The 25,918-nt window shown below is 43.2% G+C and overlaps 2 long non-coding RNA genes across 2 annotated transcripts; one reads left to right on the top strand and one right to left on the bottom strand.

Annotated features, from left to right (window-relative positions):
* Nucleotides 1-315: 315 nt before the first annotated feature.
* LOC129464003 (uncharacterized) lies at nucleotides 316-4,499 on the bottom strand. Its single transcript, XR_008651385.2, has 3 exons — nucleotides 3,749-4,499; nucleotides 3,057-3,214; nucleotides 316-434 (listed from the first exon to the last, which is right to left on the bottom strand). It is a non-coding gene; the product is annotated as an uncharacterized lncRNA (long non-coding RNA).
* A 6,791-nt stretch (nucleotides 4,500-11,290) lies between these two features.
* LOC129463999 (uncharacterized) lies at nucleotides 11,291-20,250 on the top strand. Its single transcript, XR_008651379.2, has 5 exons — nucleotides 11,291-11,506; nucleotides 17,798-17,926; nucleotides 18,161-18,325; nucleotides 19,108-19,228; nucleotides 19,521-20,250. It is a non-coding gene; the product is annotated as an uncharacterized lncRNA (long non-coding RNA).
* The last annotated feature ends 5,668 nt before the right edge of the window (nucleotides 20,251-25,918 follow it).

The following is a 25,918-nucleotide window of genomic DNA, read 5'->3' as shown; positions in this document are numbered from 1 at the left end:
AGTTTCAGAGGAAGGCGGATATTAAGAGTGCAGATGGAATTAATGTTACTTATCAGCTGTCCTTGAAACAAGCTTATCCTGGAGTATCTGGGTGAGCCCATGTAATTACAAGGGTTCTTTAAATATGGAAGAGGGAGGCAGGAAGTTAAGAACCGGAGAGGGTGGGCACAACAGCTTATGTTTGTAATATCAATACTTTGGGAGCCCCAGGCAGGAAAATCCCTTGAGTGCAGGAGTTCAAGGCCAGCCCTGGCAACACAGCCAGGCCCCATCTCTACCGAAAAATTCAAAATTCACTGAGTGTCATGGTGCTCACCTGTAGTCCCAGCTACTCGAAAGGCAGAGGTAGGAATGCTAGCCTGGGGGTTTGAGGCTCCAATGAGCCATGTTGCACCACTGAACTCCATCCTGGGTGACAGAGCAAGATCCTGTTTCTGAAGGAAAAAAAAGGACATTGGAATCAGGGCTTCCTCCATCCTAAGGTGCCTACAAGGCATCTCTCTCTGCAAATGAGTAAACATCCTCCAATTTTCTGCAGAGTGGAGCAGCAGGAAAATGCACTCACCTCATTTCTGTGCTGCTTGAGAGGCCTGGACGGCCCAGTAACCAGCTCCTTCCTGATGAAGAAATCAGGAAATGGCTTGAGTTGAGCTAAGAATTTGGTTCCTCCTTTTGGTTCTCAAAAGGTAGGGTGGGGGCCAGGCATGGTGTGGCTCATACTTGTAATCCTTGTACTTTGGGAGGCCTAGGGGAGAGGATCACGTGAGGCCAAGAGTTCAAGACCAGCCTGGGAAACAGCAAGACCCGGGTGACATGCACCTGTGGTCCCCACTACTTAGTAGAATGAGGTGAAGGGATTTATCACTTTATTGTTCCCAGAGGAAAAAAAAATGTATGTCCATACAAAAACTTGTATAGGAATCTTCATAGCAGCATTATTCATAATGGCCAATACATGAAAACAACCCAAATGTCCACCAACTGATGAATGGATAAACAAAACGCAGTGTGTCTCTACCATGGAATATTATTCAGCCATAGAAGGAATGAAATACTGATACATGCTACAATATAAAGGAACTCTGAAAACATTGTACTAAGAGGGGAAAAAGCCAGCCACAAAAGATCACATATTGTACAATTCTGTTTGTCCAGATTAGGCAAATCTATAGTGACAGAAAATCAATCAATGGTTGCCTAAGGCTGGGGGCAAAGGCAGGTGGGGGGAGTAGGAGGCAGTGGCTAAGGGGTGTGGATTTCTCTATAGGGTAAGGAAAGGTTCTAAGAGTGACTGTGGTGATCGGTGCACAGCTCTGTGAATATTCTAAAACCCACTGAACTGCAGATTTCAACAAATAAATTGAATGATACGTGAATTACATTTTAATAAACCTGTTATTTAAAAAAATAATAATAAGGGGCTGGGTTTCAGGTGAGACCTAGCACATTAACAGCTGTGGTGGATATGGTGAGGAAGGCAGAGAAGGCCTTCTGCTTGAGAAAGGCAGAGGGAAAAGTAAAGGGGACTTTGTCTTACATCTTAGCTATGAGCTCAGCCACAATGGGTAGAGAGCACCAAGCAGGCTTTTGGGATCACTGATTCAAGAAGGCCTTGGCTCTTGGACAGCATTTCTGGACCCGCCCGGGGCCAGAGGGAACCCACTGCCCTGAAGGGTGGGTTCCAGACCTGACAGCATTCACCACAAGCTAACTGAAGAGCCCTAGGGCATTAAGTGAACACAGGCAGTAGCCTGGCAGTATTCCGCTTGGGCCTACAGTAGTGATGGCCATGGGGTGAGGCTCTCCTACCTATGAAAAGGGGAAGGAAGAGTGGGAAAAACTGTGTCTCATGGTTTGAGTGGCAGCTCAGCTACAGTAGAATAGAATACCAGGTAAATTTCTAAGGTTGTTGATTCCAGTCTTTGCTTCCAGACAGCATCTCTAGACCTGCCTGAGGATGTGGGGAGCTCACTGCACTGAAGGGAAGGACACAAGCCTGGATGGTTTTGCTACCTGCTGATTGTAGAGCTGTAGCAAACATAGGTGGTAGCCAGGTAATGGCTGCAACAGGCCTTGAGCAAGACCCTGCTGGCTTCAAGTCTGACCCAGTGGTGGTGGCTACAGGCGTACCCCAGGTCTGTCCCAGTGATGGTAGCCACAGGAGTACTTTAGGTCAGTTCCAGTGGTGGTAGCCACAGGGGTACTTTTATCATCCCATCCCCAGCTCCACAAAGCTCAGCAGAGAGAGACTGTTTGTTTGGGAGGAAGTAAGGAAAGAAAACAAGTCTCTGCCTGGTAATCTAGAAAATTCTTCCAGATCTTATCCAAGGCCACCAAGCTGCTACCTCTATGAGTCTGCAAGAAACACAGCGTTACCAGGCTTGGGGTCCCCAGATACAGCCTAGATCACAACACCCAAGTCCTTTCAAATACTTGGAAATCCTTCCCAAGAAAGACGGATACGAACAAGCCCATACTGCTAATAAATTTGAGATAACACATAGAAAGAATTCCTATTAGATAAGTTTAACAAAGAGTTTAAATAATTACAGATACACAATGGAGTACTACTCAGCCATAAAAATGAATGGAAGTCAGTCATTTGCAGCATGAAGTGGAAATCATTATGTTAAGTGAAATAAGCCAGGCACAGAAAGACAAACATCACATGTTCTCACTTATTTGTGTTATCTAAAAATCAAAACAATTGAACTCATGGAGATAGGGAGTAGAAGGATGGTTACCAGAGGCTGGGAAGGGTAGTGGGGGACGGGAGGGAACTGAGAATGTCTAATTAGTACAAAAAATAGCTAGACAGAATGAATAAGACCTATTATTTGACAGCACAACAGGGTGAATATATTCAATAATAATTGTACATTTCAAAGTAACTAAAAGAGTGTCATCGGAGCCAGGTGCGGTGGCTCATGCCTGTTATTTGGGAGACCGAGGCAGGTGGATCACACATGATTCAACTCCAGAATTTCTGCTTCTAATTATCTCAATCTCTTTGTCAAATTTATCTGATAGGATTCTGAATTCCTTCTCTGTGTTACCTTGAGTTTCTTTGAGTTTCTTCGTCACAGCTATGTTGAATTCTCTGTCTGAAAGGTCACGTCTCTGTTTCTCCAGGATTGGTCTCGGGTGCCTTATTTTGTTTGGTGAGGCCATGTTTTCTTGGATGGTGTTGATGCTAGTAGATGTTCTTCGGTGTCTGGGGATTGAAGTTATTTATTATAATCTTCACTGTCTGGGCTTGGGAAGGCTTTCCAGATATTTAAAAGGACTTTGGTCTGTGATATAAGCTGTATCTGCTTTAGGGGGCACCCTAAGCCCACTAACACTGTATTTCCTGCAGACTCTTAGAGGTACTGCCTTGATGGCCTTGGACAATATCCAAGAGAATTCTCTGGGTTACCAGGCAGAGAGGCTTGTTCTCTTACCTTACTTTCTCCCGAACAAGTGGAGTGTCTCTCTTTGCCACTTAAAGCTGGGGGTGGAGTGACACAAGCGCCCTGTGACCACCACCATGATAACTGTGCTGACTCAGACCAGAAGCCAGCATAGCACTGGGTCTTGCCCAAGGCCCACTCTAACCACTCCTTGGGTACTGCCTATGTTTGTTCAAGGCCCTGGGGCTCTATAATAAGCATGTGGCAAAGCCAGCCAGGCCTGTGTCCTTCCTTTCAGAGTGGCAAGTTTCCCCCCCGGCCCTGGGTGGGTCTAGTCAGGGACAGCAGAAGTTTACCTGATATTCTGATGTACTGCGACTGCGCTGGCACACAAACCACAAAATGTGGTCCTTCCCATTCTTCTATCCCCTTTCCAAAGGGGCCTCACTCCATAGCCACTGTCACCATAGGCCACAGAGACTACTGCCAGACTAATGCCAGTGTTCCCTTAAGGCCTCAGGGCACTTAAGTCAGATTTGTGCTGAACGTTGCCTGGCCTGGGACTTGCCCTGCAGGGCAATGGGCTTCCCTCTGACTCAGGACAGGTCGAGGAATGTCATCCAAGAGTCAAATCCTGGAATCACGAACCCCAGGAGTCAGCGTGGTGCTCGAACTCCTGTGGCCCTGTTGTTGTCTGAAGCCAGTAAGTCTCAGCATCTCAACCAAGGCCCTCAACACAGTACCCGAGTATCACTGCTGGTTATTTGGGGCCCAATGGCTCTTCCGTTAGCAGATGACAAATCCTGCCACAATTGGTCTTTCCCTTCAAGGCAGCGGGTTCCATTCTCACCCAGGGTGTGTCTAGAAATGTCATCTGGGAGTTAGGGCCTGTAAGTGAAGGGGCCTCATAACTCTGACCAGTGCCCTCTCCTGCTGTAGTTGAGCTGGTATCCAAGATGCAAGACAATGTCCTCCCCATTTTTTCCTTTCCTCTCAAGCGGAAGAAAGGGGTCTCTTTTGAAGGTGCAAGCTGTGTAGCCTAGGGTTAGGGGAGGGGTAATGCCAGCATTCCTTCAGCCACCCCAACTGGTTTCTCAGTATGACACATGCCCCACCAGTCCACTGTCTCTAGGCCCAGTGCAGGACTAGGACTTACCTAAGAGTTAGTCTTTTTGGCCTAGATTTCCTTTAAAGTTTACTTAGAGACTCAGCATTTTAGCCCTCAGTGGCAAGGTTTGCAAGAACTTAAGTATATCTGCACAACGCAATACTCTTCATCCATAACAAAATAATGTAATCTTCATTTGGAGCCATATGGATGAACCTGGAAAATATGATAGATAAAATAAGCCAGGCATAGAAAGACAAGCACAGATTCATCTCACTTATATGGAATCCAAAAAACTTTGCCTTTAATAAGGGAAGGTACAGTAGAGGTTTTCTGAGAAGAGGGGGGAAAAGGGGATGGGAAGATTGGTTATGGAAACGAAGTTGCAGTTAGTTGGGAGAAACACATTCTTATGCACTATACCACAGCTGGGTGATTCTGGTTAACAAAATACTGTATTTTTCAAAAAACCTAGAAGGGAACAATTCAAATGTTCTCACAAAAGAGCAATAATACCTGCATGACAGAACAGATATGCCAAGTACCCTGATTTGATTACTAAAAAATACATGCATCAAAATGTCCCAGAGGAAAAACAGTCCCAGCATACTCTGTATTATGCACAGAAATTTAAGAAATGTGAATACACAATGTTAATGTTCACATGAAAACACGAATGGCCCTGAATGGCTAAGGAATCCTGAGAAATGGAAACTAAGCTGGAGAACTCACATCCCTGATATGCCGCTGTGCTCCAGCCTTGGTGAGAGAATGAGACTCTTTCTCAAAAAAAACTTAGAAAATTTGAGGGAATCATAGAAGTGGTAACTACAGGGACTCTGTCACTCATGCTGGAGCACAGTGGCATGATCATGGCTCACTGCAGTCTTGACCTCCCTGGCACAAGTGATCCTCCCACTTCTGCCTCCTGAATAGCTGGAACTACAGGCACACACCGCCACGCCTGGCTAATTTTTTTGTATTTTTTAGAGATGAAGTTTTGCCATGTTGCCTAGGCTGGTCTCAAAATCTTTGGCTCAAGTGATCTACCCACGTCGGCCTTCCAAAGTGCTTGGATTACAGGCATGAGCCGTTATGCCTGGTCATAAAAAAACATGCATGGCTACATCAAAGTGCAAAATGTTTGCAAGGGAAAGGAAACAACGAACCCAAAGAGAAAGGCTGGGAGAACGTTTTGAGGAATCACGTATCAGCTAAGGGGTCGTTATGGCAAATATGCAACACATTAACAGTGCTAAGTAGCAACAAAAAAACCAAGGATCCACCCAAAACTGAGCAGGGACCCTGAATAGACATTTCTGCAAAGAGGACATTAAACCACAAGCAAGCTCCTTTCCCCCGGTCAGGTGGCCATGACTAGTGGGACAGAATTAGTCAGGTGCTGCAGGGAATGGAGAAAAGTGACCCCTATGTCCTGATGGCTGGGACACAGATTTAAAAATTCAGCAGACCAGGCTCAGTAGTTCATGCCTATAAATCCCAGCACTTTGGGAAGCCGAGGCAGGAGGACTGCTTTGAGCTCAGGAGTTTGAGACGAGCCTGGCCAACATGACAAAACCCCATCTCTACCAAAAATATTTTTTAAAAATAGCTGGGCATGGTGACACACGCCTAGCTACTGCGGAGGCTGTGGTTGGAGAATCCCTTGAGCCCAGAAAATGGAGGTTACAGTGAGCTGAGATCCCCACTGCACTCCAGCCTAGGCAATAGGCCCACACTGTATCTCCAAAAAAAAAAAAAAAAAAAAATTAAAAAAATCAGCAAACTCTGGAGGTTGTTGGATCCTTTCCTTCCACCTGAGGCTTGGATGCAAGGCAGCCCAACTGGGGCCTGGCCCCAACACCCCACCTGCACCAGGGTTCCCCCTCCTCCCACAGCCAGGTCCTTCCTCTCTCTCCAACTACATGGGGAGTCTCCCTCGGAAACAGTCCTAAAGCCTCCTACGCTTTCCAACCTCAAAAGCCCTTGAGAAATGAGTACTACTGTAAAATTAATGGTACGATAGCAAGAAAGAAAAGGAGAACCTAGCAGGAATACAGAGAACATGCCAGAAAAGGAAAGCTTCTGTACTCACCATGAAGGAAAAACACCCCAAAGAAGCCGGACCGCAGAGAGGCCACACCGAAGCTCTGTCCTCAGCAGTCAGCCAGGACACAGGAGGTGTTTCTTCCCCAGGATGCAGCCTCAAGTTATCCCAAAGCTGCCACGGCACCCTGTAGCTCTTGAGAACACACGAGCTTTTCGGGTTTAACATAGGCAAGTCAATAAACGTGATACATCACATAAACAGAATTAAAAGCAAAGTCACATGGTTATCTCAATAGACACACAAAAGGCATTTGACAAAATCCAGCATCCCTTTATGATTAAAACCCTCAATAAAATATGTATAGAAGGGACACGCCTTAAGGTAATAAAAGCCATTATATGACAAACCCACAGCCAACATAACACTAAACAGGGGAAAGTTGAAAGCATTTCCTCTGAGAACTGAAACAGGACAAGGATGCCCACTCTCACCACTTCTATTCAACATAGCACTGACAGTCATAACCAGAGCACTCAAACAAGAGAAATAAAGGGTATCCAGATTGGTAAAGGGGAAGTCAAACCGTCACTTTGCTGGTGATATGATTGTATATCTAGAAAACCCTAAAGACTCCTCCAAAAAGCTCCTAAAACTGATAATTTCAGCAAATATTCAGGATATAAAATTAACGGTACCCAAATCAGTAGCTCTGCTATACCCCAACAACATGCAAGCTGAAAATCAGATCAAGAATTCAACCCCTTTTACAATAGCTGCAAATAAAAAAATAAGTAAAATACTTAGGAATATATCTAACCAGGAGGTAAAAGAGCTCTACAAGGAAAACTACAAAACACTGCTGAAAGAAATCATAGATGACACAAACAAATGGAAACACATCTCATGCTCATGGATGGGTAAAATCAGTATTGGAAAAATGATCGTAATGCCAAAAAACGATTTACAAATCCAAAGCAATTCCCATCAATATATCACCATCATTCTTCACAAATCTAGAAAAGATAATTCAAAAATTCATATGGAACCAAAAAAGAGCCCACACAGCCAAAGCAAGACTAAGCAGAAAGAACAAATTTGGGGGCATTACATTACCTGACTTGAATCTATACTACAAGTCAGGAAAACAGCATAGTACTGGTATAAACGTAGGCACATAGACCAATGGAACAGAATAGAAAACCCAGAAATAATCCCAAATACTTACACTTGCCTTTGACAAAGCAAACAAAAACATAAAGTTGGGAAAGGACACCCTATTTAACATATGTTGCTGGGGTAATTGGTAAGCCACGTGTAGAAAAATAAAACTGGATCCTCATCTCTTACCTTAAACAAAAATCAACTTAAACCTGAGACCTGAAACCATAAAAATTATAGAAGATAACATTGGAAAAACCCTTCTAGACATTGGCTTAGGCAAAGACTTCATGACCAAGAACCCTAAAGCAAGTGTGACAAAAACAAAATGAAGATCAACATGTAAGACTTAATTAAACCAAAAAGTTTCTGCACAGCAAAAAGAAACAATTAGCAGAGTAAACAGACAACCCACAGAATGGGAGAATATCTTCACCATCTATACATCTGACAAAGGACTAATATCCAGAACCTACAAGGAACTCAGACAAATTAGCAGAAAAAAAAAAATAAACCCAATCCATTCAAATAATAGTCTAAGGACTTGAACAGACAATTCTCAAAAGAAGATATAAAAAATGGCCAAAAAACATACGAAAAAATGCTCAACATCACTAACGATCAGAGATATGTCAATTGAAACCACAATGCTGGGCCGGGTGCCGTGGCTCACAGCTCACGCCTGAAACCCCAGCACTTTGGGAGGCCGGGATGGGTGGATCCCAAGGTCAAGATATCAAAACCATCTTGGCCAACATGGTGAAAACCCACCTCTACTAAAAATATAAAAATTAGTCTAGTGTGGTGGTGGGCACCTCTAGTCCCAGCTACTCGGGAGGCTGAGACAGGAGAATCACTTGAATTCAGGGGGTGAAGGTTGCACTGACAACAGACTCTGTCAAAAAAAAAAAAAAAAAAAAAAACTCTGCCACCTCACTCCTGCAAGAATGGTCATAATCAAAACACCAAAAAATAATAAATATTGGTGGGCATGTGGTGAAAAGGGAACACTTTTACACTGCTGGTGGGAATGTAAACTAGTACAGCCACTATGGTAAACAGTGTGCAGATTTCTTAAAGAAGAAAAGTAGAACTACCATGTAATCCAGCAATTCCATTACTGGGTATCTACCCAGAGGAAAAGAAATCATTATATAAAAAAGGTACTTGCACACGCATGTTTATAGCAGCACAATTCACAACTGCAAAAATATGTAACCAGCCCAAGTGCCCCTCAATAAGTAGATTAAGAAATTTTGATATAAAAAAATATATATAGGAATACTATTCAGCCATAAAAGGAAAAAAAATAATGGGATTCACAGCAACCTGAATGGAATCAGAGACTAGTATTCTAAGTGAAGCAACGTCAGAATGGAAAACCAAACATTGCATGCTCTCGCTCGTAAGTGGGAATTAAGCTATGAGGATGCAAAGGCATTAGAATACTACAATGGACTTTGGGGACTTGGGGGAAAGGGTGTGGGGCATGAGGAATAAAAGACTACAAATTGCATAGTGTATACTGCACAGGTGTTGGGTGCACCAAAATCTCACTAATCACCTCTAAACAACTTACTCATATAATCAAACACCACCTGTTCCCCAAAAACCTATGGAAGTAAAATAAAATAAAATGAAGAAATTTTGTGTATGCATACCACATATTTAACTTTTTTCATAGGTTCATTGAGATATAATTTATGTATTATTTAATTCACTCATGTAAAGTATAAAATTCATTTTTTTTAGTGCATTAACTGGGTGGATAAGCAATCACCACAACATAATTATAGAACATTTTTTTTTTTTTTTTTTGAGACGGAGTCTTGCTCTGTCGCCCAGGCTGGAGTGCAGTGGCGCAGTATCGGCTCACTGCAAGCTCCGCCTCCCAGAATTATAGAACATTTTTATGCTCCTTAAAAGAAACTTTGCACCCATTAGCAATCTTTCCCCATTTTTCCCACTCTTCCTTTAAACCCCTCCCAGCCCTAGGCAACCATCCATCTACTTCCTAAGGATTTGCCTATTCTGGAAGGATTTGCCTATCCTGGACATTTCATGTAAGCAGAATTACAATAATAAATAGTTATGTGTGACTCACTACTTTCACTTTTCATGTTTTCAAAGTTCATCCTTTTTGGAGCATGTATTAATACCTTCTTCTTTTTCATTGCCAAGTACTACTGTATTTTATGAACAGGCCACATTTCATTAATCTCCTCAATTGATGGACATTTCTGTTGTTTTCTACTTTTTATTGCTATAAATACTTCTATGCTACTTTTTGTGGAGGCATTTGTTTTAATTTCTTTTTGGTGTATACATAGGAGTGAATTTACTGAGTCACGTGGTAATTCTATATTTAACCTTTTGAAGAACTGTTTCATTCTTCTGCATGTGGCTTGCCAATTATCCCAGCACCATATATTGAATAGGGTGTCCTTTCCCCAATACCCCCCACAAAGCACTCCCCCCACACCACAGGCAGTGTATCACCTGATAGTGCCCACAATCTGACCCAGCCACAGGTGTACCTGCACTAGACAGCATCCCAAACCCGCCTCCCCCCACCCCACCATGGGCAGTTCAGCTCCTGATAGCGCACCCCTCAGTCAGCACCCAATAACGCCCCAGGCAGTGCAGCACCCAACAACACCCCTAAACCACCCCCCACTGCTAGCACTGCAGCCCCGGATAACTCTACCCAACTCACCCCCTGCTGCAGGCAGTGCAGCAGAAGATAGTGCCCCTAACCCTTCCAGAGCCACTGGCAGTACACGTTAGTGTACACAACCTGCCTCCCCCCACCACCCCTGCCACCATGGGCACACTAGTGTAGCCCCAGATAGCCAGCCAACCTGCCCCACCACCAGCAATGCCACCCCGGAGAGTGCCCCCAACCAGACCACTGCCACAGGCAGGGTAGCCTCTAGCAGTGAACCCCAATAGGTCACCAAACCCTTGCTCCCAGAGGCGTACAGGGCAGCCCCCAAAAACCCACCTATCCCATCACATTTCCACCGCTGTGGCCGAGCTGCAGTCTCTGATGTCACCACCAACCACAGCGAGGCGAGCCGCGGTTGCACAGGCTTCAGCCTCCAGCATGTGGCGGTGCCTCTTCCTTCTCCTAGTTCTCTAGCCCGGCAGGAGAAACTCCCACTGCTGCCGCCCTCCTACTACTCTGTCGCCACCACCAACCGCAGCGAGATAGTGTCCCACGCTCCAGGGCTCCAGGGCTCCAGGCTCGAGGCTCTATCCATCCTCTGCCAGCGGAACGTGGCCGCCCCTTCCAGTTCTCTAAGCCGGGCACAGAGTAGCTCCTCCGCCTCACACAGAAGACCCGGAAATGATCTGACGCAACCTCTGCATGCTTTATGTACCGAGGTTACGCAAATGACGTTCCTGGACTACATGTTCTGATTGGACGAGAGAAAAAATCTCTAGGCCTACTCTGATTGGACTTTATTTTCATGCTGTGATTGGTTGTGTTAAGACTTGCTCTCATCCAATCAGAACATGGTAATAAAGTCCAATCAGAGTAAGCCTAGAGGTTTTTTTCTCATCCAATCAAAACATGCAGTCCAGGAACCTCCGTGGGCATAACTGCAGTATATAAATGATGCTGACAACAAAACAGGATTTTTCAGGTTACCGTGTCTTATCGTGTTGATCAGTTCCTGGGCTAGAGGATTAGGACTCGGGAGTCACTGGCCGTATGCTGGAGGCTGGAGCCACGGGAGCACAGCTCGCCTCGCTGTGGTTGGTAGCGACTGAGATAGCAGCGCGCCTGAAGCAGTAGGAGAAGGAAAACAGTTTTGGGATAGATGGAGGACGGTAAAGTGGGTAGTTAGTGCCAAAGGGAAAAAAGGATAGCTACCAGGAGAAAGCATTGCAAAAAGATGGCAGGGAAAAAAGGTTTTGGGTAGATGGAGGCAGAAAAACGGTGGGGAGCGGGAGGGAGGGAAGGTTTGGCAGAAAAACGGTGGGGAGCGGGAGGGAGGGAAGGTTTTGCAGAAAGACGGTGGGTAAAAAGTTTATGGGTAGATGGAGGGAGAAAAGAGGGTGGCAAGTGGCAGGAGGAAAGAAGAGAGGGTGGTGATGGGGAAAAACGGGGGCAAGCAGTAGGGAGAGAAGACGGTGGGGAGAAAATACAGTGGGGGGAAAAAGTTTTTGGGTAGAGGAGCAAAAGAGGGTAGCAAGTGGGAGAAGGAAAAAGAGGGTAGCCAGCAGGAGGAAGATAAGGTTTTGCGAAAAGATGGTGGCAGAAAAGAAAGACGGTGGGTAAAAAGTGTTTCGATAGATGGAGAGGGAAAGAGGGTGACGAAAGGGAGCAGGGATACACGGTTGGGAAAAAGACGGAAAAATAGTTTGGGGTAGATGGAGGGCAAAAAAGAGGGTGGCAAGCAGGATAGGGGAAAGAAGAGCACGAGTGGTAAAGGGGGGAGACTTTGAAAAGGTGGTGGGGAAGTTTTGGGGGGTACATGGAGGGGCAGAACAGGTGAGCAGGAGTGGGGAGAAGGGTTTGTGTAAAGACGGGGGGAAATGTTTTCGGGTAGATGGAGAAGGGAAAGAGGGTGGCAAGGAGGAGCGGGGGAAAGACGATGAGGAAAAGAGTTTTTGGGTAGATGAAGGGGGAAAAGAGGGTGGTGAGCAGCAACAGTGGGGAGAAGGCTTTGGGAAAAGACAGGGGAAAAGGTTTTTGCTTAGATGAAGGAGCAAAATAGGGTGATGAGAGGGGGAGGGGGAAAAAGGGTGGCCAGGGAGTAGGGGAAAAGATGGTGGGAAAAAACAGTGGGGAAAGTGTTTGGGTAAATGGATGGGGAAAGGGTGAGCGGGAGAGTAGAGAAGGCTTTGCGAAATGACGGTGGAGAAAGAAAAAATGGTGGTGAAACTTTGGGAGTAGGTGGAGGAAGAAAAAGGGTGGCGAGAGGGAGGGGGGCAAAGGCGGTTGGGAAAAGAAGGTGGGGAAATAATGGTGGGGAACAAAGGTTTTGGGTAGATTTTTTTTAATAACAGTATTTGTAATTTTGCTTTTGAGTAATTTGAGTTCTTTATGTGTTTTGTGTATTAACCCGTTGCCTGATGCGTAGTTTGCAAATACTTTCTTCCGTTCTCTAGGTTTCTTCATTCTGATTGCTTCCTCTGCTTTGCAGAAGCGTTTAAGTTTAATGTAATTACATCTTTGCTTTTGTTGCTTGTGCTTTTGATGTCTATTTGAAAATTCCTTGTCCTAACCAATTTCATGAAGCGTTTATCTTATGTTTTCTTCTCTAGTAGTTTCATAGTTTCATGTCCTACATTTAAATCTTTATTTTTGAGTAGAGTTTTGTATGTGGTAAGATGACAGTCTAGATGTGTTCTCGTGCATGTGGGTTTTGGGTTTTCCTAGCAGTTTGTTGAAGAGTTTGTCCTTCCCGAATGTGTGTTCTTGGTGCCTTTTTAAAAAATGAGTTGACCAGAAATGCATGAATTTATTTCTGATTTCTCTATTTTGCTTCACTTGTCTATGTCTGTCTCATTCATTCCTCTCTCTGTCTCTCTCTCACCCCTTTTGTTGATGGTACCATGCTGTTTTGATGGTACCATACTTGCTATAGATTTGTAGTACATTTTGAAATCAGGTAGTGTGATGTCTCCAGCTTTTCTTTTTATTCCAGATTCTTTTGTCTATCTGAGGTATTCTGCACTTCCATGTGAATTTTAGGATGGTTTTTACTATTTCTATGAAGAATGTCTCGTAACTTAAGATGGATTGCATTGATTCTGTAGATCCCATTGGGTGATAATAGATATTTTAACAATATTTTTCTAGTGCATGGACATGGGATATCTTTCCATTTACTTGAGTCTGCTTTAGTATCTTTCATCTGTGTTTTATAGTTTTCACTGTGGGATCTTTTGCCTTTTGGGTTAAGTTTATCTTTAGATATGATTTTTTTGGTAATGAAATAACTTGATTTCTTTCTTAGGTATTTCACTATTGGTGCATGGGCATGCTACTGGTTTTTATATATTGATATTGTATCTTGCAACTTGACTGAATTTATTATTTCTAGTAGGTTTTTTATGGAATCTTTGGGGTTCTCTATATATATGTTCATGTCGCCTGCCAACAGAGACAATTTGACTTCCTTTTTTCCAATTTGTATGCCTTTTATTGCATTCTCCTGTCCAATTGCTCTAGCTAGGACTTCCAGTACTATGCTGAATAAAAGTGGTGTAAAAGTAGGCACACTTGTTCCAGATCTTAGAGGAAGAGCTTTTAACTTTTCCCCGTTGATTATGGTATTAGCTGTGCGTTTGTCATATATGGCCTTTGTTGCACTGAGGTATGTGCCTTCTGTGCTCATGTTGAGCTTTTATCATGAAGGAATGCTGATTTTTTTTCAGCATCTGCTTAAATGATTATATGGCTTTTGTTCTTGATGTGCTGAATGTGGTATCACACTTGTGTTTATTGAATCATCCTCATATTCCTGAGATGAATCCCACTTGATCATGGCAGATTATGTTTTTATTGTGTTGTAAAATGCGATTTTCAAGTATTTTGTTGAGGATTTTTTGCATCTTTATTCATCAGGGATGGTTTTTCTTTTTGTGTTGTGTCCTGGTCTGGGTTTTGTACCAGGGTCATGCTGTCCTCATAGAACACGTTTCAAAGCCTGCCTTCCTCTTCATTTTATGGGGAATATTTTGAGTACAATTGGTATTAGCTTTTTAAAAAATGTTTGGTAGAATTTAACAGTAAAACCATGATTGTTGTGTTGTTCTTTCCCGGGAGAATCTTTATTACTGCTTTAATTACATTACTCATTATTGGTCTGTTCAGGTTTTTTATTTTTTTATCATTCTATCTTCGGAATTCATTATGTGTCTAGAAATTTATTCACTTCTAGATTTTTCAATTTGTTTGTATATAGATGTTTTTTGTAATCTATTCAAGCCTTCATATTTGTTATCAATTGTAATGTCTCCTTTCTCATTATGATTTTTTTCTTATCCTTAGTCTAGTTAAGGCTTGTCAATTTTGATTTTTCTTTTTTTTTTTTTTTTTTTCTTGAGAGAGTCTCGCTCTGTCGCCCAGGCTGGAGTGCAGTGGCGCAATCTCGGCTCACTGCAAGCTCCGCCTCCCGGGTTCACGCCATTCTCCTGCCTCAGCCTCTCCTAGTAGCTGGGACTACAGGTGCCCGCCACCATGCCCGGCTAAATTTTTGTATTTTTAGTAGAGACGGGGTTTCATCGTGGTCTCGATCTCCTGACCTCATGATCCGCCCGCCTCGGTCTCCGAAAGTGCTGGGATTACAAGCGTGAGCTACCGCGCCCGGCCCAATTTTGATTTTTGTGAAACACCCCAGCACTTTGTTCCATTGACTTTCTGTATTTTCTGTTTCTATTTTTAAAATTTCTTTTCTAATCTTTATGATATTTTTCCTACTAATTCTAGCATTTGATTTTTCTTGTTGTTCTCAGTACTGGAGCTGTACTGTCAGGTTGGCTATGTGAGATCTTTCTACGTTTCTGATTTGTAGGCATTTATAGGTATGCACTGTTCAAACTTACAGCTGCCTTCCTGAATCCCACAGGCTTTGTTATGTTGTGTTTCTATTCTTAACTTGTTTCAATAACTATTGAATTTCCTTTTTATTTTTTTCACTTATCGGTTGTTCTTGAGCAGGTATTTTAATTTCCATATGTTTGTACAGTTTTTAAAGTTCCTCGTTATTGATTTCTAATACTATTCCACTGGGGTCAGAAAAGATACTTGATAAGAGTTCAGTTTTTTTAAAATGTGTTGTGACTTGTTTTTTGGCCTAACACATAGTCTGTCCTGGAGAATAATCCATGGTGCTATTCAGTAGAATGTGCATTGTGCAGTTGTGGAGTGGAAAGCTGTGTAAATGTCTGTTTAGTCCATTCGTATAAAGTTTAACTGGTATTTTGTTGTCTGTATGATGTGTTCATTGACGGTAGTGGGGTGTTGGTTATAGTGGAGTGTTGAGGTTCTCTACTGTTATATTGCAGTCCATCTGTCCTTTAAGGTCTGTTAATATTTGCTTCTGTATCTAGGTGCTTGAGTGTTGGTGGAATATGCACTTATAATTGTTGGTCTGCTGTTTACTTCTTTCTCATTATATAATTATCTTTATTTTTTCTTTTTTGACTTAAAAGTCTATTTTATCTAAGTGTAGCTACTCCTGCTTTTTTGTTTCCATTTGTGTTGGGATATCTTTCATCCTTTCACTTTCAGTCTATGTATGTCTTCATAGGTGAACTGAGTTTCTTGTAGGCAGTATATAATTGGGTCTTGTCTTTTAATCTATTCAGCCACTCTTTCTTAATTTAATTTAATTTAATTCACATATTCAGGGTTACTAACAGGTAAAAACATACTACTTCCATTTTTTACTTGTTTTCTTGTTTTGCTACTCTTTTTTCTGTTGTTCTTCCTCCCTTTTTCTTTCTCTTCTCTCTGATCTCTTTTTCTTTCTTTCTTTCCTTTCCTCTCCTCCTCGCCTGCCTTCCTGTCTTTATTTGTAGTGAAGTAATTTTTTCTGGTAGTGTGTTTTAATTCCTCGCTTTTTATGTTTAGGATGTCTATTATTGATTTTTGTTTTCTGGTTACCATGAGGCTAAACAATAGAATTATAATAAGTTACTTCAAACTGAAGAAAACTTAACTTTGGTCTCAGCTTCTCAGGAGGCTCCCTTGGGGAGGATTGCTTGAGCCTGGGAGGTCGAGGTTGCAGCCAGCTGAGATCGTGCCACTGCACTCTCCAGCCTGGGTGACAGAGTGAGACCAAGTCTCACTGAATAAATAAATAAAAATACAGTAGCTTATAATGAATTCTGATTATAAATTTTGAGATGATGATATTTTAAGGTATAAAGAAGAAAGTGAAAATCATTCATTATCTCATTACCCAAAGATAACTATTTCTAATGTTTTGGTACATATGCTTCCTAATTCATAACCCCCTCTCTCTCACACACACACAAATATACACATAAGATACATTTTACACACACATATAATTTTATTGTAACTTTTCAGAAAGTTTTGTAATTTTTATTTAAAAATATTGCGAATAAGTTTTGTGAATAATCATAGAGAATATTGTACAGCTTAATTTTAAGATTTTGTTTTATGCTCTTTGGGGTGGCAGGTTCACTTCTTGCTAAAATGAATCGTCTCAGTGTCTTTGATTTTCCTTCTCTCCTCTAAGCTGTTGCTTTTGGAGGGGGAGCCTGTATCTCCCTCCTGTTTGCTTGGGGGCAAACACATAGTATCATGGGGTTATGAAGACATGTTGCCTGCGCCAGATAGCAATGCTGGCTGTAGTTCTGAAAATAAAGGTAAGAGTTTTTGTCCTGTGATTAATATAAGATGTAGATAAAGTGGTTTTAGATCATCGTAGCAAATGATTTAGATAAAACCGTGCATTTCAGATCATTGTAGCCAATGATTTAGATGTAATTCTGTGTGTACCTTTTAATAGTTGAAGATTTCTATACAGTATGTTCATTGTCCGCTTTATCTGGAAAGTGTAAAAGCTGATACTGGGTGAGGTAAGAAAATTGATACGTTTTACTATCACAAGGAAAAGTGGTATCCATACAATCTTGCCAAGGAAGCATGGACTACTTAAATTGGCTTCTGGATATTTCAGTTTGGATATGATAGCCTTAAGTTGAATTTTTTGGTTACTGCCTTATAATACTTAGTAACTGATTGTGTGTGTTTAGTAATCGATGGAGTGTGTTAATGAACCCTCCTGTCCTAAAAGCAAAAATGAAGAGGTTCAAGGGAGCATGAATTGTCAACATCCCCTTTAAACAAATAGGCTAGGTTAAAAATTTTTTCACAGAGCTTTACAGTATTACATGTCAGTTTATTACGATATAACATGTCAACAAAAATGGCAGAAGCTCTCTTAACTGACTTGTCAGATGGATTAGATCTCTCTATTCACTCAGTAAAATGTCCAGGATTTCATACTGTATTTTCAATTAAAGAGGAGTTTTAGATTTTATGTTGCTCCAATTTATGGATACCTACTCTCTTGTACTTTATATCCAAATTTATAGATCTATTTGAAGAATTCAAAGAATCTATGGAAGATGGCTCAGCTTGCTGTGAAGCAAAGAAACCAGGGACCTTCTCCAGAACCTCTGAAGTTGATGTTAGGTCCAGCTAATGTTTCTCCTCTAAAAAGAGTAAGTATCTAAAGCCCAAACAACTTGCATGGCCTTCTTTTGTTAAATCCGAATAATAACCATTCAGATCTTAGAGGAGATTATAGATATTTAAATACATGTCAGTTACCCAGGATTCTATGTAAACCATATTCAGATTCCTTTAATTGAAACACCTTAATAGCTGCTTTTATATTTATGGTGTGTAAGTCTGTTTAGTCCATCAGTAGATTGTTTTATTATCTTTTATTTTAGAAGTGGAATTCTCTCTCAGTTATACTAGTGCTCGATTCCAGTAGCTACACTAAAGGATGTGGAAAAAAAAGAGATGAGTCTTTCTGATTGAATAGAAGTGTATCATTTCCACTAGAACAGCTTCAAAGCTTTCCCCAACTTTTACAGAACATCCATTGCTTAGAGGTATGTGCCTGGACCATATGTTTGTTTGCATTTTTCTATTTGAACTTCTTTCATGGTCTTTATTTTATTTTATTTTTGAGATAGAGCCTTAACTCTGTCACCCAGGCCGTGGCACATTCATAGCTCACTGCTGCCATGAACTCCTGGGCTTATGTGATCCTTCCACCTCAGCCTTCCAAGTAGCTGGGACTATAGATGTGCACCACCACGCCTGGCTAATTTTTTAAAAAATTTGTATCAGGCTGGGCACAGTGGCTCACACTGATTAACCTAACACTTTGGGGGAGGCCAAGGCGGGTGGATCACTTGAGATCAGAAGTTTGAGACCAGCCTGGTCAACATGGTGAAATCACATCTCTACCCAAAAATACAAAAATTAGCTGGGCATGGTGGTGCACGTCTGTAGTCCCAGCTACTCAGGAGGCTGAGGCACGAGAATTGCCCAAACCTGGGAGGCAGAGGTTGTGATGAGCCGAGATCTCGCCACTGGTCTCCAGCCTCGTTGACAGAGTAAGAGTCTGTCTCAAAAAAGAAAAAAAAAAAATATATATATATACGTATATATATATATATATATATATACGTATATATATAATACGTTGCCCAGGCTGGTCTCAAACTCCTGGGCTCAAGTGATCCTCCTGCCTCAGCCTCCCACAGTGTTGTAATGATAGGCATGAGCCACCATGCCCAGCCTGTTATTATTATATATTTTTGGTATGATGATTTGCTTATTCACTTTTCAGATACTTAACTGTTGATCAGTTGTTCTCTCATTGCAGCTGCCTTCTCAGATGGGCTCAGTGCTAAACAACTCTCTGCTGCTTCACTACATTAACTGTGTAACAGATGAGCCAGTCTTGCTGAGGTCTTATTAGTGGTTGAGTCAAACATTACGAGAAGGTAAGAGTTGCGTGAGGATGGGACAAGATAGTTTATAAATGGGTTTCTTTTGTAAGGGTGCCAAATTCTAGACAAGAAGAGCCTTCCTATGCTGTAATTATGTCTGTGGTAATCATATATTTAGAGCATGAATGTTTCTGTTGTAATTTCAAGGCAGTAAGAAGGGAGAGGGATTTTGTTAAGGAAACGCTGCTGGATGCCACGAAGACTCACTGGGTGCCTCTACTTTGATGACTATCTGTCTGTGGTAATCATATATTTAGAGCATGAATGTTTCTGTTGTAATTTCAAGGCAGTAGGAAGGGAGCTGGATGGAAGGCCACCAAGACTCACTGGGTGCCGCTCAGGAAACACTGCTGGATGGATGCCACCAAGACTCACTGGGTGCCTCTACTTTGACTATCGCAATCCAAGGATTCTTCATCTTTGTATGTCCAGAAACTTGCTGGGCGGCCCCCAGAGTCATCCTGTTAACGATAATGAAACTCAGAGGAGACTAATATATAAGCCAGATTGTCAGCTAATCATTAAATTAATTATTTCTGTTCAGCAAAATGCTCATATCTTCCAACTAGAATATCCCCTCTCTGCTATCAGCATATATGGGAACCAAATTTGTCATTAGAAAGTTTTTTAATTATAGAATTAAAGGAAAGGGCAGTGAGAAGCCTTTCAACCAGGCCATAGTACAGCCTAAGCATTTCATTCCTCCACTGGTTGGGGGTGGTGGGGAGATGGTCTTTCTTTTGACCAAACTGAGTGTTTCATTACTGGATAAGCAACTCCTGATTCTTCTTAGTGGTTAAAAGTTGCTTTTAGTTGGTTCCAGGCCAATTCTCCTCCTTCTACTCTGAATCTTTTAAACAGAGTATCATAGTTAGATTTCTACTTACTAAATTTCTACCATTTTTACATTATACCCAGCCTACCCTAATTGAAGTTTAGGGTATTTTAAAACTTTCAATTCAGATGTTTATACTTTCTTGGAGTACTGTGTGATATAAAGCTTACCTTATTCATTATATGTGAATTCTCTCCATTTATGTTTTCACTATAAGCTTTTCCCTATATTACCAAGTTGTTGAACATACCTGTTGTAGTCTACCTCATGAGTTAGCTAGGATGTATGAGACTAATGGCTTTTTTATTTTGTCACTTACTTGTCACTTTAGTGATAATTATGTTCTGTGCACTTCTTTACTGTGGTACAGCTAGATGCTTATATTTACTGTTTCTGCTCTAGAATGTATTTGGTACAAGGTGAATAATTATGAACATGGAAAATAATTTACCAACTTCCTGGACACTATCATCAGGGCAGACTCCTTACAAGTAAGATTTCACTTGCTTCTTCCACACTCCACCACTCTTTGCTAACATTTATTTAGATATCCATTGAAAACCTTTTTCTTGGCCAGGTGTGGTAGCTCACACCTGTAATCTCAGCACTTTGGAGGCCAAGGCAGGTGGATCGCTTGAGCCCAGGAGTTCAAGACTAGCTTGGGCAACATAGCAAAACCCCATGTCTACAAGGAATACAAAAATTAGCCAGGCATGGTGGCATGCATCTGTAGTCCCAGCTACTCAGGAGGATGAGGTAGGAGGATCACTTGAGCTCAGCAGGTCGAGGGTGCAGTGACCTGTAATTGTGCCACTGCACTGCAGCCTGGGTGACAGTGACATCCTGTCTCAAAAACAAATAAAAAACCATTTTTTAATACCTGACACCTTTTGTAAATAATATTTGTTGAATTTGAAACTCATTATAAATAGAGCTGAGTTGGACTTTAATCTTTGCGCTGTTGGATTTGAAGAAAGAATATGTTACATTATGCAAATAAAAGGGAAAAGCCTGTAATTTAAGAGAACAAACTGAAAATGTAATTAAATAGATTCAGTTAATTGAATTAGCCAGTAATGTAAGTTTCATAGGGTCACTCATATTCTTATAATCAACAAACATTTTTTGTGTGTCAGATATCTTCCAGCCAATGGACTGATTGGTCTGGGTAACCCTGAGTTGTATTTTAAGCTGCAACTTAGGTATCAGCACCATCAAGAAGCCTTCACTTACTGCCCAGTGTGCGTGAGCTCCTTGTTCTATGTGCTTCCATGGCTCTCTGTGCTTACCTCTGTCATGACACTTTTAGCATCCATTTTTCCACACATGATGAGCTCCCACCAGGCAGAAACCATATCTAACTCTTCTTCATGTTTAGATGTTCAGCTTGATTGATAAATGTTTGTGGAATAATTCTTGGTGTTTTTTGTTTGTTTGTTTGTTTTTGAGACAGGGTCTCACTCTGTTGCCCAGGCTGGAGTGCCCTGGCACAATCATGGCTTACTGCAGCCCTGACCTCCTGGGCTCAATCGATCCTCCCCCCTCCATCTAGTAGCTAGGACTACAGGTGTGCACCACCACTCCTGGCTAGTCTTTTTGTTTTTTGTGGAGTTTTTTGTTTGTTTTTTTATGTTTTTTCGTTTTGCTTTTTGTTGTTGTTTTCTTTTTGTTTTGTTTTTTGTAAAAATGGAGTTTACCATGTTGCCCAGGCTGATCTCATACTCCTGGGCTTAAGCATTCCTTCTGCCTTGGCTTCCAAAGGTGCCAAGATTATAGGTGTGAGCCACCACACCCAGCCCAAGTTTTAGGGATTTGGTGTGAAACCATTTAATTGGAAGCTGGGTGCAGACGATGGTAGTGAGGATAGCAATTTAGGTTGATGTTTATGTTTCCTACTTGGGAAGATGGATAGCATTCACTGAGAAAAGAAGTACAGGAGGAGCAGGCTTGGAAGGAAAGATGTTTCACTTAAGAGATGCCTATGGGACATCAAAGCGGTCATATCCAGTACCCTGTAAAGTAATGAGTCTAAAGCTCAGAAATGAGATTTGGGCTAGAGATACAGATTTAGGACCCCTCATGTTAAAAGTGGTGGTTTTAGCTATGATGTGGATGAGATTGTACAGAGGATTCATGTCATGAAAGCAGGTCTTAGGACAGAGTCCTGGTGCATGTCACTATGTAAGGGTTGCTTCTCACAATTCTGCCCTCGCCCTCATTGTCCAATTCCAAAGCCACTGCCACATTTGTAGGCACCCCACTCCTGGTAACGAAATTCATGCTTCTTGTGGCTGCTATAACAAGTTACTACAAACTTGGTGGCTTAAAAGAACAGAAATTTAATTTCTCACAATTCCCAAGACCAGAAGTTCAAAGTCAGTACCATGGGCAAAAATCACAGTGGCAGCAGGGAGGCTATAGGAGAGGAACCTGTTCTCACGTCTTTCAGCTTCTGGTCACTGCTGGTACTCCTTGGCTTGTGGCTGTATCACTCCAGTCTTAAAAGCCAACATCACAGAGTAAATAGATTCCCTTTGTGTTCCATCTTCACATCGCCTTCTCCTGTGTGTGTGAATTTCTGCCTCCCTCTTATGAGGATACATGCAATTGCACTTAGGGCCCACCTGTATAACCCAGGATTATCCTCCATCTCAAGATCTGTAACTTCATCACATCTGCAAAGAACCTTTTCCCAAATAACGTAACATTTACAGGTTTCAGGGAATAGAACCTGATTTCTTTATGGGCTATTTAGCCTACTACACATAAAAAGTTGATGAGTGATTGTCAAGGGCGAAGGATGCTGTGGGGGATTGGAGTGACAAAAACGTCCTAAAATTGGTCTGTGCACAGTGGCTCAACGTCTGTAATCCCAGCACTTTGGGAGGCTTTAGGCAGGCGGATTGCTTGAGGTCAGGAGTTTGAGACCAGCCTGGCCAATATAGTGAAATCCCTCCTCTTCTAAAAATACAAAAATTAGTCAGGTGTCATGGTGCACATCTGTAGTCCCAGCTACTCAGGAGGCTGAAGAAGGAGAATCGCTTGAACCTGGGAGGTGGAGGCTGCAGTGAGCTGAGCTCATGCCACTGCACTCTAGCCTGGGTGACAGAGGGAGACTCTATCTCAAAAAAAAAAGAAAAAAAAAAAGTTCTAAAATTGGTTTCAATAATACTGCACAACTCAGAATGTAGTACCAAAAACCACTGAATGTAATGCTTTAAATGGGTGAATTGTATCTCAGCCAACATACTGCATAATGTATTTTTAATGGAACGAGTAAAGGTGATGGATGACAGGTTTGTCCTTCCTTGATGGTCAGGTCAGGACAGCATGATTTCCTTGGGTAGCAGGCACTGCTGGGGCGGCCCTGTCCCCGATTAACGAAATCCCACACTTGGACAGAACTGGAACAGAGGCAGTGGAGCAGGTTGTCTATGAGGCATTGGCCATCTTCTTAGAGAAGGCCCTCCATGTGACTTCCTCCAGGAATCCAGATCCTTCGGCAGCCTTTTTTTTTTTAAGTTGCAATATTTAATAGAGTGAAAACAGCTCCCATACAAAGGGAGGGGACCCAAAGGGAGTTGCCGCTCCCTGCTCGAATGTCTGGGTTTATATCCCGATCATTGTCCCTTCCACTGTGCTTTCAGGCGATATATGATTTGACTATTTCTTTACCTCCTGCTTTAGCTTAATTTGTATTTTAGTGAGCCCTCTACTACCTGATTGGTTGGGTGTGAGCTGAGTTAGAAGCCCCGTGTTTAAAGGTGGGTGCGGTCACCTTCCACAGCTAGGCTTAGGAATTCTTAGGATCCTTGGGCTCCTCTTGCTGCAGCCAGTCCATGGTCCAGGTCCATCTAAGCTATGTGACGGTGCACTCAGGGTGCTGTTACAGTGTCTTGTGTGTGCTCAACACACCCCTACTCACTTCTCTAGGACAACACAGGGCACATGATTCTTTGGTCACAGTTTTGGGTTCAGGCTGAGCTGCTTTGGGCAAGTGGGGCACCCTCCTGGGGAAGCCCCAGTCCAGGACACAGGCTGCCCTTCAGAGGGAGGGCTGGCTTGGGGGTGCTGCTGGCTTCCCACCACCAGCTGGGCCTCAGCCCTCACAGCATTCCTGCTGAGCACTGTGGGGCACCCAGGGCGCAGGGACATCAAGGATCCTGCTGCAGGCACACCTGTGCTGCTCTCATGAGGACCGTGTCCTCACTGTGAAGGATGAAGAGCAAGGCCCTCGGGACCTGCGTCCTCAAAATACCATGCACTGCACCATTGAGAAGGGGGCCTGGTGGCTGGCAGAGCCATGCAGTGAGCGCCTCCCTGTGCTGCCTGCCTCTCTGGGCAAGAGCCTGCAGCCCTCTGGTGATGAGGTCCCCCTTTTTTATGTGCACTACCCCATCATTTGTGATTATGATAAATTCATTATTCCTGTGTTCATCAGGAGCTGTCACTGTGTACCCTTCTCCATGACCCTGGGCCCGCTGTCCTGTGAGGATGCTGTCAGCCGTGGGGCTGGCACTGTCCAGTCTGGCCCTGGTCAACCCTGACCTCAGCTCTCCTTTTCTGACACACTGTCCCATTCCTTGGCCTGGCTCATCTTCCAGCTTCCTGGCAAAGTTCCTGCTCCCTGAAGCAGGAAGAGGCTGACATTAATGCCAAGGAAGTGGGGCTGTGGGCCTCGGAGGACTGTGCTGCCGGGTGAGGGTGGCACTGAGCTGGCCACTCCCAGACAATGGACACAGCTGTGCTGTGGTGGGAGGGGTGGTGCAGGTGTGACCACAGCACTCTGGGGACAGCCTTCTGAGGCCTGTCAGTGGTATTGTGTCAGGGCAGGAGAGGACAGCGTCTTGCCCCCAGGAAGTGCAGTGTGGGCAGGAGACCCAGAGTGATCATGTGTTTGGAAGGCAGCTCCAGCCTAGCTAGGGGACCGGAAAAGCCCTCCCACCTCCAGGGAGGTGTGTGCAGCTCTGCCAGGGCAGTGCCAGGTCCTGGGATGAACAAGACTCCTTGGCGGTCCAGAAAGGTCCCTGAAGGCAGCAGGGGCTGGGCTAGGGGTCAGGGGCTGGGAAGAAATGCCTGATAGCCAGTGAGGACAAGGCACACGACTTGGAAAGAAACAGCTTTATTTTCAGTCTTCAACAGGTAGGGCAGTACTTAACTTCATCATGTGCTTTTGTGTCAATATCAAACAGCAAAATACTAGAACACAAACAGTTTTTCAGATTGGAGATCAAGTACTTTTTCTATCTTGAGTGTCATCTGTCTTGGAATTTAGCTGGGTTGAAAAGTAGTGGAATTGGCTGGGGCTGGTGGCTCACGCCTGTAATCCAAGCACTTTGGGAGGCTGAGGCAGGTGGATCACGAGGTCATGAGATCAAGACTATTCTGGGTAACACAGTGAAACCCCGTTTCTACTAAAAATACAAAAAAATTAGCCAGGCATGGTGGTGGGCGCCTGTAGTCCCAGCTACTTGGGAGGCTGAGGCAGGAGAATGGCTTGAACCTGGCAGGCAGAGCTTGCAGTGAGCTGAGATTGTACCACTGCACTCCAGCCTGGGCAACAGAGTGAGACTATCTGAAAAAAAAAAAAAAAAAAAAAAAAAGTAGTGGAATTATCAGGAAATGGTATAGTGAGTCAGTTTCTAGCTGCAGGTAGGTGTGCCTGGCACTGACCAGCTGCGGGCACAGATCCAGGTGGCTCAAAGCACCGAGCGGGGCAGGTGCCAGTTCTGCAGTGCTTGTAGCCTTTTCTGCCACTTGGGAAAGTTGTTCTTCAGGGTCTGCTTCAGTGCAGGCAGGGTGGCACGTGCTGCCACAGGCGGGCTCAGAAGCAGGCTAGGGGCGGTTAG

The sequence above is a fragment of the Symphalangus syndactylus genome, chromosome 15 (genome assembly GCF_028878055.3).
Source record: "Symphalangus syndactylus isolate Jambi chromosome 15, NHGRI_mSymSyn1-v2.1_pri, whole genome shotgun sequence".
In the NCBI taxonomy this organism is placed as follows: domain Eukaryota; kingdom Metazoa; phylum Chordata; class Mammalia; order Primates; family Hylobatidae; genus Symphalangus; species Symphalangus syndactylus.
This window is presented reverse-complemented; position numbering and strand designations above follow the sequence as displayed.